Source organism: Ursus maritimus, unplaced genomic scaffold, assembly GCF_017311325.1.
Source record: "Ursus maritimus isolate PB19 unplaced genomic scaffold, ASM1731132v1 scaffold_25, whole genome shotgun sequence".
In the NCBI taxonomy this organism is placed as follows: domain Eukaryota; kingdom Metazoa; phylum Chordata; class Mammalia; order Carnivora; family Ursidae; genus Ursus; species Ursus maritimus.
The window spans coordinates 28,621,019-28,633,927 of NW_024425008.1; positions in this window are offsets into that span (position 1 = coordinate 28,621,019).

A 12,909-nucleotide genomic window follows, 5' to 3' on the forward strand; every position below is an offset into this window, starting at 1 on the left:
GCTAACTCCCAAGCAGGAGAAATCACAGAGGTTGTGCGGTGCCTGGCAGATTTTGTTCCTTGTGAAGTCACCATGTGTTCTTTTGTTCTTCTGTTACTTTCTCAAAGAAACTCGTTTTGAGGACAGACATGTTTTATGCACCTTTATAATTGTATTTGTTTATAATTTCTTTTTTTTTTTTTTTGCCCTTGATATACAATCTATGAGTTTTAACAAATAAATGCATCCATGTAACCTGAATTTCTACCAAGATAATGAGTATTTCCACCATTCTGGGAGGTTCACTTGTTTTTTCAGGATAGGTTAGTCCTACCTGTTCTAAAACTCCATGTAGAAGGACTCACACAGTATGTGCTCCCTGATCCCTGGCTTCTTTGCTTAGCATGATGTGAAATTTATCTGTGTTGGGTATGTCAGCATTTTTTTATTTTCGATTTTTTGCTGAGTAGTACTCCACCGTATCAATGTAAAACATTTTTTCTTCTCCAGTTGATGAACTTTTGATTTGTTTCCAAATTTCAGCTATTGTGAATAAAATTACTACATACGTTCTTGTGCAAGTCTTTTTGTGGACATGTTTTCATTCCCACGGTTAATGACCTACGAATGGGATTGCTGGCCCATAGGTAAGTGTATGTTTAACTTTCTGAGAATTGTTCACGATTGTTATGCCTTCCTTATGAATTGAAACATTATTATGACATGAACCTTTTTAATTCTGGTAGTACTCCTTGTCTTGAAATCTATTTGCCTGATAGTAATTTAGCTACTCCAATTTTCTTATGCTTACCATCTGCAAGATGTATCTTTATCCATCTTGTTACTTTCAATCTATCCGATTCTTTACATTTAAGGCGTATCTCTTGTAGACGGAATATAGGTGGGTCTTCATTTTTTTTATTCAGTCTGACCATCTCTGTCTTTTAGTTGGAATGTTTAGTCTATTAACTCTGAATGTAATTATAAATATGATTAGATTTAGGTGTGTCCGTTGCTATTTTTACTTATCCACCTATTTTTCTAAGATTTTATTTATTTATTTTCTATATAGAGAGAGTGCATGTGGTGGTGGGCAGAGGGGGAGGGAGAGGGACAGGTAGACTCCGCACTCTGCACAGAGCCCCACACGGGGCTCGATCTCAGGACCCTGAGATCATGACCTGAGCTGGAACGAAGAGTCAGACGCTTAAGCAACTGAACCACGCAGGCGCCCCTTGTCCATCTATTTTTCGTTCCTCAGGTCTTCCTTTCTTGTCTTGGGGTTAATCTTTATTTATTGATTGATTGATTGATTGATGGATTGATTGCTGTTTCAGTTGAACTCCTTTATTGGCTTTGTAGCTACACTTCTCTGTATTATTTTTTGTGGTTGCACTACTACAAATACACATCTTTAACTCACCACAACCTATTTAGAGTTAATACTGTACTACTTCATATAAAATAGAGTAATTCTGCGACAGTATTGTCCCAATTACCTCCTCATCCTTTCTGTTATTGTTGTCATTTACATTTCACGTACTTATATCATAAACCCCACCTTATAGTGTTTTCATTCCTACTTTAAAGAGTCATATGACTTTTTAAAAAGAGAAGAAAAAATAAATGCATCATCTGTCGGCATTCATAAAGGTGTGCTGCTTGGAGCTCCCTGCATGAAAGCTGCTGGGTGGAGAGCGGTGGATGGACAGTTTCCCGAGCCTGCACGGGAAGGTCTGCTGCAGCACTGACACCGAGACCACTAGCCCCAGACCGCTTCCGTCCAGTGACCGAGCACAGCAGAGGTACTTAGAGCCAGGCCATTCCTGCCTGACCTGGGACCCCTCCTCTCCTGGGCTGTCTTCGCTCTGGAGGTTCCAATTGTCAAGATTTTCACAGAGCTGCACATTAGTAAAGACTTCTCGGGGTGTCTGGGTGGCTCAGGCAGTTAAGCCTCCACTCCTGGTTTTGGCTCAGGTCATGATCTCAAGGTTGTGAGACTGAGCCCCAAGTCTGGCTCTGTGCTCAGTGCTGAGTCTATGGGAGATTCTCTCGCTCCCTCTGCCCCTCCCCCTGCGCCTGCTCACACATGCTTTCTCTCTCTCGCAAATAAATAAAATCTTAAGGAAAAAAAAAGACTTCTCCCACACTGCCCCCATCCTTCCCCCTCTCCTCTTGCCCAGGTACGACCTACCTTGTCGTCTGAAGCGCTCCCGATTCTTCTTTTTGTTTCCCTTTATCCTTCACAGGCATCTTCCCCATTAAATCTTACGCATGTCTCATTCCACCTTGGTGTCTGTCTCTTAGAGGACTCGAACTGACATTGGTCTGTTATACGTACCATGTATTGATTATTCTGGTGTTCATTTCTTCATGTAGGTTTGCGTTTCCAGCTTGTATTATTTTCTTCCAATCTAAAGAAATATTTTTCTTGTAGTGCATGTCTACTGTTGACAATTTTCTCATTTAAAAAAAAATCTAAATGTCTTTGGAATTCACCTCAATTTTTGAATATTTTGCTAGATATAAAATTTGGGATTGACAGTCTTTTTGTTTTCAGCCCTTGAAAACTTGCTCCATTGTCTCTTGCTTTATTACTTTTTTAATGAGAAGACTGACAGCATTAGTATCATTGTTTCCTTGTATATAACGTGCCTTCTTTTCTACACCTGCTTTCACAATTTTTTTTTAATCTTTGGTTTTCATTAGATTGACTTACTGGACCTATATGTGGTTTCCTGTGTTGCTATCCTACTCAGGATTTGCTGAGTTTCTTGGATTTTAAAATTTACATTTTTCATCTGATTTGGGGTTTTTTGGCCGTGATTTCTTCAGATATACTCTCTTTTCTTCCCCCCCCAGGATTCTCCTTCTTTCCTTCTCAGATCCAATTACAATTTATGATAAACTAATATTATTCTACATGCTATCAAACTTGTTTGTTGGTAAGTCCTACCAGTAACTTTTAAGATCAGATAATGTACTTTGCATTTAATTTCCATTCAGTTCATTTTTATGGTTTCCATTTCTCTGCTGCAACTCCCCATTGTTCATTCATTATGATATTATCCTTTAAGCCTTTGAACATATTTATAATGGCTGCTTAAAACCGTGTCTACTGATTGCAACATCTGGTTCACTGATGATATTTGTTGCTTGCCTCTTCTCTTGACTATGGGTGACATTTTCCTGTTTCTTCATATGTATCGTAAGTTTTATTGTATGCTAGATATTGTGGCTGATATGTGTGAGAAATCTGATTATGAAGTCTTCCTTTAGATGGTGTTGAGTTGTTCTAACAAGTAGTACATTTTTAACTCCTTTTAACCTTCATATTTAAGTATAATTTTCCCAAAAAGTTAAATACTTGTCAGTATTTGTATCCTTCCAAATTCAATCAGAACCTTAACTTACTTTATTCTTTGCATATATCCTCTCCATCTTCTTATTATTGCTTAGATTTTTAGTTTTAACCATTTTTTAAAGTCATAAAAATTGTTCATTATTTTTACAGTCAATAATTGCCAATTGATTTTTATAATTTTTTAAGGTTTACCATTATTTCTGTTTTCCCAAGCCTTCTTTGTGGTTTCCTTTTTTTTTTCTTTTCTTTTCTTTCTTCCTTTTTTATTTTCTATTTAAATTCAATTAGCAAAGGTATAGTACATTAGTTTTTGATACAATGTTAATGATCCATTTTCTTTTTTCTGAAATTACTCTTTTTATTTGAGAGATTTCACATTAAAAAGAAAGCTCATTGGTGGCTATGCTCCAATGTCCCTGGGAACGTCTCTAGATTTTTGCTTCTCCAAATGTGGCCCAGGACCCATAGAATAGGCACCATTGATGTGTGTCTCAGGTTAGAAATGCAGACTAGCCCAACCCTAGACCTAGTGAATGAAAAATGTACTTTTAACAAGATCCCTGGGTGATTTGGTATACACATTAGATTTGGAAAGCACAGTTCTATATTACTTATTACACTAGCTATGTTTTCTTTTTTTTCCCTTCAGGATGTGAGCTACCTAGAAACAGTGTCTTTTATAATTCTAGCCCTTAAACCTACATAGCAATTGCTAAAGCATAAATGCTCAATAAAAGCTTGCAGAATTAATAAAATAGGGATAATGACATGTATCTAAAAGATGGTTTGCTTTTGGTGAGGGCTGTACTTGAGGCTGGCTGGCTGTGTTTTATTTTTAGATTTGCATTAACTATCACTCTCCAGCAAATTATGGGACCCCCTCTACTTTGGGGCCCACCAACATTATCTGTCATCTCATAACCACATAGTAAAAGCTCTTTCATCTCTTGATGGAGCTGTAAACCTGGTGACTTGAGAAATAGTTTAAAAAAAAAAAAGCCAGACATCAGAGAGCTATTTATTTAGTGGCTTATGTTAGGTCAGGCTGTTAGAAACAGCCCAGAAAAAAAAATCTTTAAAAAATAGATTTTTAATGGAATGAAATTAGTTTGGGCCACAGACATTGCTCCCTGCTAAGGAAGAGGAGTAGGCAGGAAGACCTGGAATTCATCAGGAACAGAGTGAGAAAGGAGAGAAGGAGAGCATAAGGGGAGAACAAGAGAAGAAAGATAGAGATGTACGGGAAAAAAGCAAATTTTCCATCAGCATCAGGCCCAAGGACAGAGAAAAGGACAATTTTAGAGTTCCGTCTAGTGCTTAATGCTTGATAAATGCCTACTGAATTAAGCGCAAATGCTTTAGCCTGACATTCAGAATTCTCCACATAATGTTCAAATCTTGCCCTTCAGCCACACTTTCCATTATCACTCTGTTTATGCCCCACTCCAGCCAAATTGCATCACTTAACATTTGTCCTTGTTGATCTGGATCATTGCTCACAATGCTCTCTTGACCTGGACTGTCACCTTGTCTGATCTCCTTCTATAAAAATTCTACCAATCCTTCAAGGCCCTTCCAAAATGTCCCTCTTCCAAAGGCTTCCATTGATTTCCTCCCTATTCTCCCTCTTTGTAGAGAATCCTCTTCTGTGACTTTTATCAAATCTAGTTATTTGTGTACTTGTCTTCTCTTACTCAACTGAAGATGTCATTGACCACTTTGTCTCTCTCAATGTCCTAGAGCACAGTCCAATGCAGACCCATGCACAAGGCATTTACTGGGCATAGAACATGAGATGATTTCAGTTTATTTGCAGTGAACTGATCTGAACCTTACCTGGAGATAGAGTGATTGCCATCTCAAAAATTGCCCCTCATTCTAATTTAAAACTTCAAAAGTTTTGTTTGTTTGTTTGTTTGTTTGTTTGTTTCGGCCAGGCAAATCTATCTTCCTTTTTCTGGCTGACTCACAGCTTGGTCCCATAGAGAGTTCCTCTTCCATGTCCCACTGCCGGCACATCTTCAAACATGCATTTAATTTGGAGTACTAACATAGCAGGCTATTCTCATCCATGTTTTTGACCACATATGAGTGGCCTGTGAGGTTGATGACATGTCATAATTTACGGTCTTCCTAGGACATGAATTTGTAAGCACTGCCTGGTGCATAACAGTAAGTCACTTGAAGATGAGCATACCTCCCTGACCACCTACCACATTTCAAGACAGCTTTGTTGCTTGCTACTCACTTGATAATTTTGGTAACTCAGGAGGGGAAAGCCCAGTATCTCAAGGAGGTACCTCGACTGAGATATGCTTGTTTGGCCCATTCAGTGTTGACTTGTATCAAATTTAGGAAAACACATTAGTTACCAACATTTTGAACAATTTAATATATTAACTATATATTAGTCCATAGTTTATACGGGGTTCATTTAATATATAGGATTCTTTTTTGTAACACTGTACAGTTCTATGGGCTTTTGACAAATGCATAATGCCATGTACCCACCACCATCATATCATACAGAACAGTTCCACTGCCCCAGAAATCCCTTGTGGTCCCCTTTCCATCCCTCCCTCCCTTTTCCTGAACACAGGCAATCAATGATCTTTTTAGTCTTGCCTTTTCTAACATGTTATACAGTTGAGATCATATAATTTGTAGACTTTTCAGACTGACTTCTTTCACTTAGCAATATGCATTTACGGTTTCTCCATGTCGTCTCTTGGCTTGATAGCTCATTTCTTTTAGGTGCTGAATAATATTTCATCGTCTGGATGGACTGCAGTTTGTTTATCCGTTCCCCTACCGATGACATTTACTTCACTGCAGTCTCCACCGCTTCCTGGTAGCACTGTGTCTCTTTGTGAAAAATGGCAAGAGAGAATTCAAGTTCTGTTCAAATTGAAAACATGACCAAAGGTACCAAGATCTTCACAAAAATCAGAGAAAACTCCCTATGGGCATGTAATCTGGAAGAAACCCAGAACTCCATAAAGAGTTCCCTGTTTCCATAGTTGGGAATTTTTAAGATCGCCAATGTCTCCTTGTGAATGTCAGGGATCTGCTAAGCAGGCACCCCATCACACCACCTCACATCTACGTCAGCCGACCCCTTAGATCTTAAAATTCAGTGCTTATGCTCACCCTTTTCTTGGTCTCCAAAGCCAGTTCTCACCCTTGAGTTGGATCCATTTCTTTCTTCTTTTTTTGTATCATTGCTATTCTATGTTACTTTTTCTGCCTCTGCCCTTAGTCTTTCGAGGAACACCTTGGCGTATCAATAATCCAGCAGGATGGACCCATGTTGTTAGTGCTTTAAATGTACAGTGATTTCCCTAGAACTTTTTCATGTGCTTTGGTTCAGATGTATTATGGGTTAACAGGCTATACTGAGCCGACTTTGGAAATTTATCACCATATTCACACCGTTTCTATGGGAACATGTGTTGGAATTACAAACAAATAACTTGAAATGGAAAACAACTTGTCACTAAGGAGGCCACCTGCAGCCAGTAAGGGCAGGAAGACCATTTTGACAAACAGAAATTAGCTGCTTCAGTACTTTGTGCCAGGTGGGCCAAAACTGGTGTGTGTTTGTAGAACCACAGTATATTGTGTGTGTGTGTGTGTGTGTGTGTGTGTGTGTGTGTACGCGCACACAAGCATGCATGTACATGGTGGTGGGGTGAGGAAGGAGGGAAGGAAGCGTCATCACAGTTCGACCACTATTCAGATTCAAATATTTGACTTTTCAGAACTCGCACCCTAGTAGCTTCAAGTGTTACATTCCTTTCTCCTTTGGGGTTGGATGTCATGGGCTATAGATAGGCAAACAGTGTCAAGAATCTCCTTTTGAATTTCAGGAGAAAGTTACCTAGTTTATAGGGCAATAAAGCCAGTCATGGGCAGACTTCTTAAAGCTCTAAGAGTAATTCTCAACCTGGATGCACATTAGAACCACTAAGGAACTTTTAAAACCTACCGATGTCTGGCCCTCAGACCGATTAAATCAGATTCTCCAGGGTGCGGCCCAGGAAATCAGTGTGTCTATATATACACCACCCCTTTCCACAATCCCCCAGGTGATTTTACTGTGCAAACTGGGTTGAGAAACACTGCTCGAAGGGTGTGACACTCAAGCTTAATCTGATCGGAGCAAGAACCCTACACCCACTCCCGCCGCGGAGGCCATACAGACACTTTCGTTCTACGACAGTGTAGGCACCTGCTACTTCAGAAGGGAACTGGATCTCCTTTTTATAAACAATGTTCTCTCTTTCAAGGGAAGAAGAGGAAGTAGAATTGAAATCCACGAAGATAACTGAAGCAAATAGCTCTAGGCACAGATGAGGAAAAGTTCTTGCGCGTATCCATTAGTTAAAGACGACGGCTGCTTTTAGAAGAAACATATTCGCACTAAAACTTTCCCTCTTTGGAATTATCCGTAAATTTCTAAATTAAGTTGTAGTTGCTGAGGCATTTCTTATTGTTGAGAGAACACCTCCTTCCCCTGTCTTGTTCCCCGCCATGTGCCTTGTGTTTGTTTGTTTGTTTTTTATTCCTTTTGCTGCAAGTCGGAAAAGCGGGAGGAGAGGAAGTCCTTGATGTGTTTATTTTAGAGGCAACACATAAAATCTTATCAAAACAGGAATCTAATTAAAAATACTTGCTCTCTGGCTCATTCAGCAGCTGAGTAAGGGGTGGGCATGGGAGGGAATCGAACATCAGTTCCCGAGGGAACAGAATTGGTCAGTATCTGGCATACCTGTGATCAGTCAAGCCACCAGAGGAATGTAATTTGTGGAATAAGCAACCAAGAACCAACATCCAGCGTCTTAAGTCATCAAAACTGGAGGCTATATCAGTTACTGTCTCAAGGAGGAAAATCGATCTGCTTTAGAATCTAACCTGGTTCTCTTCTGGGCTCAGGAAATGGGCTCCACCCCTCAAAGGTTGTTGGGGTGTTTGGTAGGATGTGCTGGTTCAATATACCTGGATCCACAGGTAGGGACCACAAAGTAGGGACCCTGTGGTAAGAAAAAGGCGAGGAAGGCAAAAATCTGAGGAAGTGGGGAGAAATGGAGAAAGGAGAAAGAATGAGAACAGGAGGCAGGAGAGGGGTGTGCATGTAAATGTCTACACTCATCAGATCCCATGTGTAATTCACTTACTCTTATTGCACACTGACTCATCTCTGAGCTAGGAGAGATTTGCACTGACTACACAAGTTTGGCTGTCGAGTTTAGAATGGAATAGTGACCTGTCATCACCTGCTGGTCATTGATGGGTACAGGGCAGAGAGTGTGGCTGTATCGAATGGTCTGCTGGAATCATCACTTTAGGAAAAACTACTCAAGATGCACGCACTATTGATGCTGTCATCATAGCAGAAGATAGATGGCCTCCCATGTTGTCATTACCACAGCTTCTGTCAGACTTGTTTACTGAGTGTCTGGCTACACTGACAGGTTGGTTTAGTTAGAGTGGAGGAACTTGTTGGACACACAGAGACAGTCTGGGGGGGGGGCCCATATCGCGTTTACACAAGCAGGAAGATCACAAAACTATTCCAATTACGCTTCTCACCAACTTGCCTCTAATAGCTGAATTTCAGTAGATACTAATTTTCCTTTAGCATGTTCTGGTCTGTGGATGAGAGAAGAGAGGAATAGGAAAGCCAGGGGATGTGGCTCCTAACACGTGGTCTGGTTTTCTTATATATGGGAAGTTTGACTTTTCTTTTTTTGAAAACTTGACTTTGGGATTCTGAAAATTTAAAAATAATAAAAATAAAAATAAAATAGTATCATTTTATATCCTTACATCAGGCACCTACAACAACTGTACCGGATATTCTCCTTTGTATAGACTGCCCCTCTCCCCACCCATTCTTTTTCCTTCTTTGTCCCTCAGCTTCTTGTTGGGTTTGGCCAAGGTGGGGAACAGTAATGGAAATCGAAGGGTGAGAGAAAAGAAAAATGAGGACATTTATTTCCCCTGCCTCCTTGTTCTCAGCCCCTAGGCCAGCACTGCTTTTGTGCACTTATAGAATGCCTCACTCATTGCCATGGTAACCCTCACAGCATTGCCTCCCATGAAAGAACTCACGTGCCAAAGAAATTATGGTGATGGAGATGGTCTACAGACATTAAATAACTGCTCTGTGCCTCCCAACTAGAAAATGGAGTCAAAAATAAAACCAAGTCTTTCTGTTTCTGAATGCCATGCTGTTTCCATCAAAATGGCCACATCTCATTATTGCCACATTAGATATGTCATTCAATTTTGTGGCAAAACAAGTTTGCCTTGGCCTGAATAACAATATAGACTAAATGGAACTAACAGACATACACAGAACATTCTATCCAACGGCAGCAGGATACACAACTTTCTCAAGTGCACTTGGATAGACCACATGTTGGGTCACCAGGCAAGCCTTGACAAATTTAAGAAGATTGAAATCACATCTTTTTAAATCACAATGGTATGAAACTAGAAATCAATAACAGAAGGAAAACTGAAAAACTCACGAATGTGTGGGAATTAAGCAACACATTCCTGAACAACCAATGGGTCAAGAAAGAAATATAAAGGGAAATCAGAAAGTATCTTGAGACAAATGAAAATAAAAATAAACATATCAAAACTTATGCCATGCAGCAAAAGCAGTTCGAAGAGGTTAGAGCAATAAACGCATACGTTAAAAAAAGAGAAAGATCTCAAACAACCTAACTTTACATCTCAAGAAATTAGAAAAAGAACAAACTGAGTCCATAGTTAGCAGAATGAAGGAAATCATAAAGATGAGCAGATGTAAAACATAGTAGAAATAGAAAAAAAATCAGTAAAACTAAGAGTTGTTTTTTTGAAAAGTAAACAAAGTTGACAAACCTTTAGCTAGACTAACCAAGAAGAGAAGAAAGAGGACTCAAATAAAATCATAAATGAAAAAAAAGACATTATAACTGATATCACAAAATAGGAAGGACCACAGAGGCTACTAAGAAAAATTACACACCAACAAATCAGATAACCTAGAAGAAATAGATAAATTCCTGGAAACATACAACCAGCCAAGACTGCAAGAAGAGATAGAAAACATGAACAGAACAATAATGACCAAGGATATTGAAGAAGTAATCAAAACCCTTCCACAAAGTAAAGCCCCAAACCAAATTGTTTCATTAGTGAACTCTACCAAATATTTAAAGAAGAAGTAATGCCAATTCTTCTCAACCTCTTCCAAAAAAAAATTGAAGAGGATGGAATACTCCCAAACTCATTTTACGAGGCCAGCATTACTCTGATGACAAAGCCAGACAAGGACACTATGTGAAAAGAAAACCATACGTCAATATCCTTGATGAATACAGATGCAAAAATTCTCAACCAAATTCTAGCAAACCAAATTCAACAACATATAAACAGGATCATACACCATGATCGAGTGGGATTTCTGTCTGGGATGCAAGGTTCAATATATACAAATCAATAAACACTATATATACTACATTAATAAAATGAAGAATAAAAATCATACGATCCTAAAAAAAAAAAATTACATGATCCTTCCAATGCAGGAAAAGTGTTCAACAAAATTCAACACCCTCAGGATAAAAGCTTTCAACAAATTAGGTATAGAAGTAACATCCCTCAACATACTGAAGGCCATTTTTGAAAAAAGGTGTGAAAAGCTAAGAGTTTGTTCTTTAAAATAAGAAAAAAGTAGGTCATAAAATAAAATTAGGAACAAGATAAGGATGACCATTCTCATTACTACTGTTCAACATAGTACTAGAAATCCTAGCCAGAGCCGTGAGATGAGAGAGAGAGAGATCATCCAAATTGCAAAGGAAAGGGTAAAATTATCTCTTTTTGCAGATGACATGATCTTATATATAGAAAACCTTAAAGACTCCACCAGAGAACTGTTAGAACTAAAAAATAAATTCCATAAATTTGCAGGACATAAAATCAACCCACAAAAATCAGTTGCATTTCTATGCATTAACATGAAATATCTGAAAGACAAATAAACAATCCCATTCACAATACCTTCAATAACAATAAAAAAATACTGAAGAATAAATGTAGCCAAGGAAGTGAAAGATCTGTACACTGAAAGCTATAAGACCCCAGTAAAAGAAATTTAAAAAGACACAAATTAATGGAAAGATATCTCATGTTTGTAGGTTGGAAGAATGAATATTGCTCAAATGTCCACACTTTCCAAAGTCATCTAAAGAGTCAACGCAACTCTTATCAAAATTCTAATGGCATTTTTTCACAAAAATGGAAAAAAACTATCCTAAAATTCGTATGAAACCACAAAAGACCTTGAACAGCCAGAGTAATCTTGAGAAAGAACAGAGCTGGAGGCATCACACTCCCTGATTTTAAACTATCACTACAAAGCTATAGTAATCAAAACTGTTTGGCACCGGCATACAAACAGACACATTGATCAATGGACTAGAACCAGGAGCCCAGAAATAAACCCGTACATATACAGCCAACTAATATTTGACAAGGGAGCCAGGAGTACTCCATGGAAGAAAAGATAATCTGCTCACGAAGTGGTACTGGGGAAACGGGATATCCACATGCAAAAGCATAAAACTGGATTCTTGTCTTACACCACTCACAAAAATTAACTTAAAATGGATTAAAGACCTAAATATCACACATGAAACCATAAAACTCCTCGAAGAAAACATGGGGGAAAACTCCTTGACCCTGGTCTTAGCACCAGTTTTTTGGTTTTTGTGGGTTTTTTTGGATTTGACACTGAAAGAACAAGCAACAAAACCAAAAATATACAAGCAGGGCTACATCTAACTGAAAAGCTTCTGCCCAGCAAAGGAAACGATCAGCAAATTGATGAAGCAACTCAGGAAATGGGAGAAAATATTTAGAAACCATGTATCAGGTAAGGGGTGAATATCCAACGTATGCAAGGAACCCATCCGACGCAATAGCAAAAAACCCAAATACATCAGGGAATTCAAATCGAAACCACACTGAGATACCACCTTACGCCAGTTAGCATGGCAAAAATGGACAAGGCAGGAAACAACAAGTGTTGGAGAGGATGTGGAGAAAGGGGATCCCTCTTACACTGTTGGTGGGAATGCAAGTTGGTACAGCCACTCTGGAAAACAGTGTGGAGGTCCCTTAGCTAAGTGAAATAAGTCAAGCAGAGAAAGACAATTATCATATGGTTTCACTCATTTATGGAACATAAGCAACAGGAAGACCAGTAGGAGAAGGAAGGGAAGAATGAAGGGGGGGTAAACAGAAGGGGAATGAACCATGAGAGACTATGGACTCTGGGAAACAAACTGAGGGCCTCAGAGGGGAGGGGGGTGGGGGAATGGGATAGGCTGGTGATGGGTAGTAAGGAGGGCACGTATTGCATGGTGCACTGGGTGTTATACGCAAACAATGAATCATGGAACATTACATCAAAAACTAAGGATATACTGTATGGTGACTAACATAACATAATAAAAAATTATTATAAAAAATAAATAAACGAAATGTATAATTTAAAAAAAAAA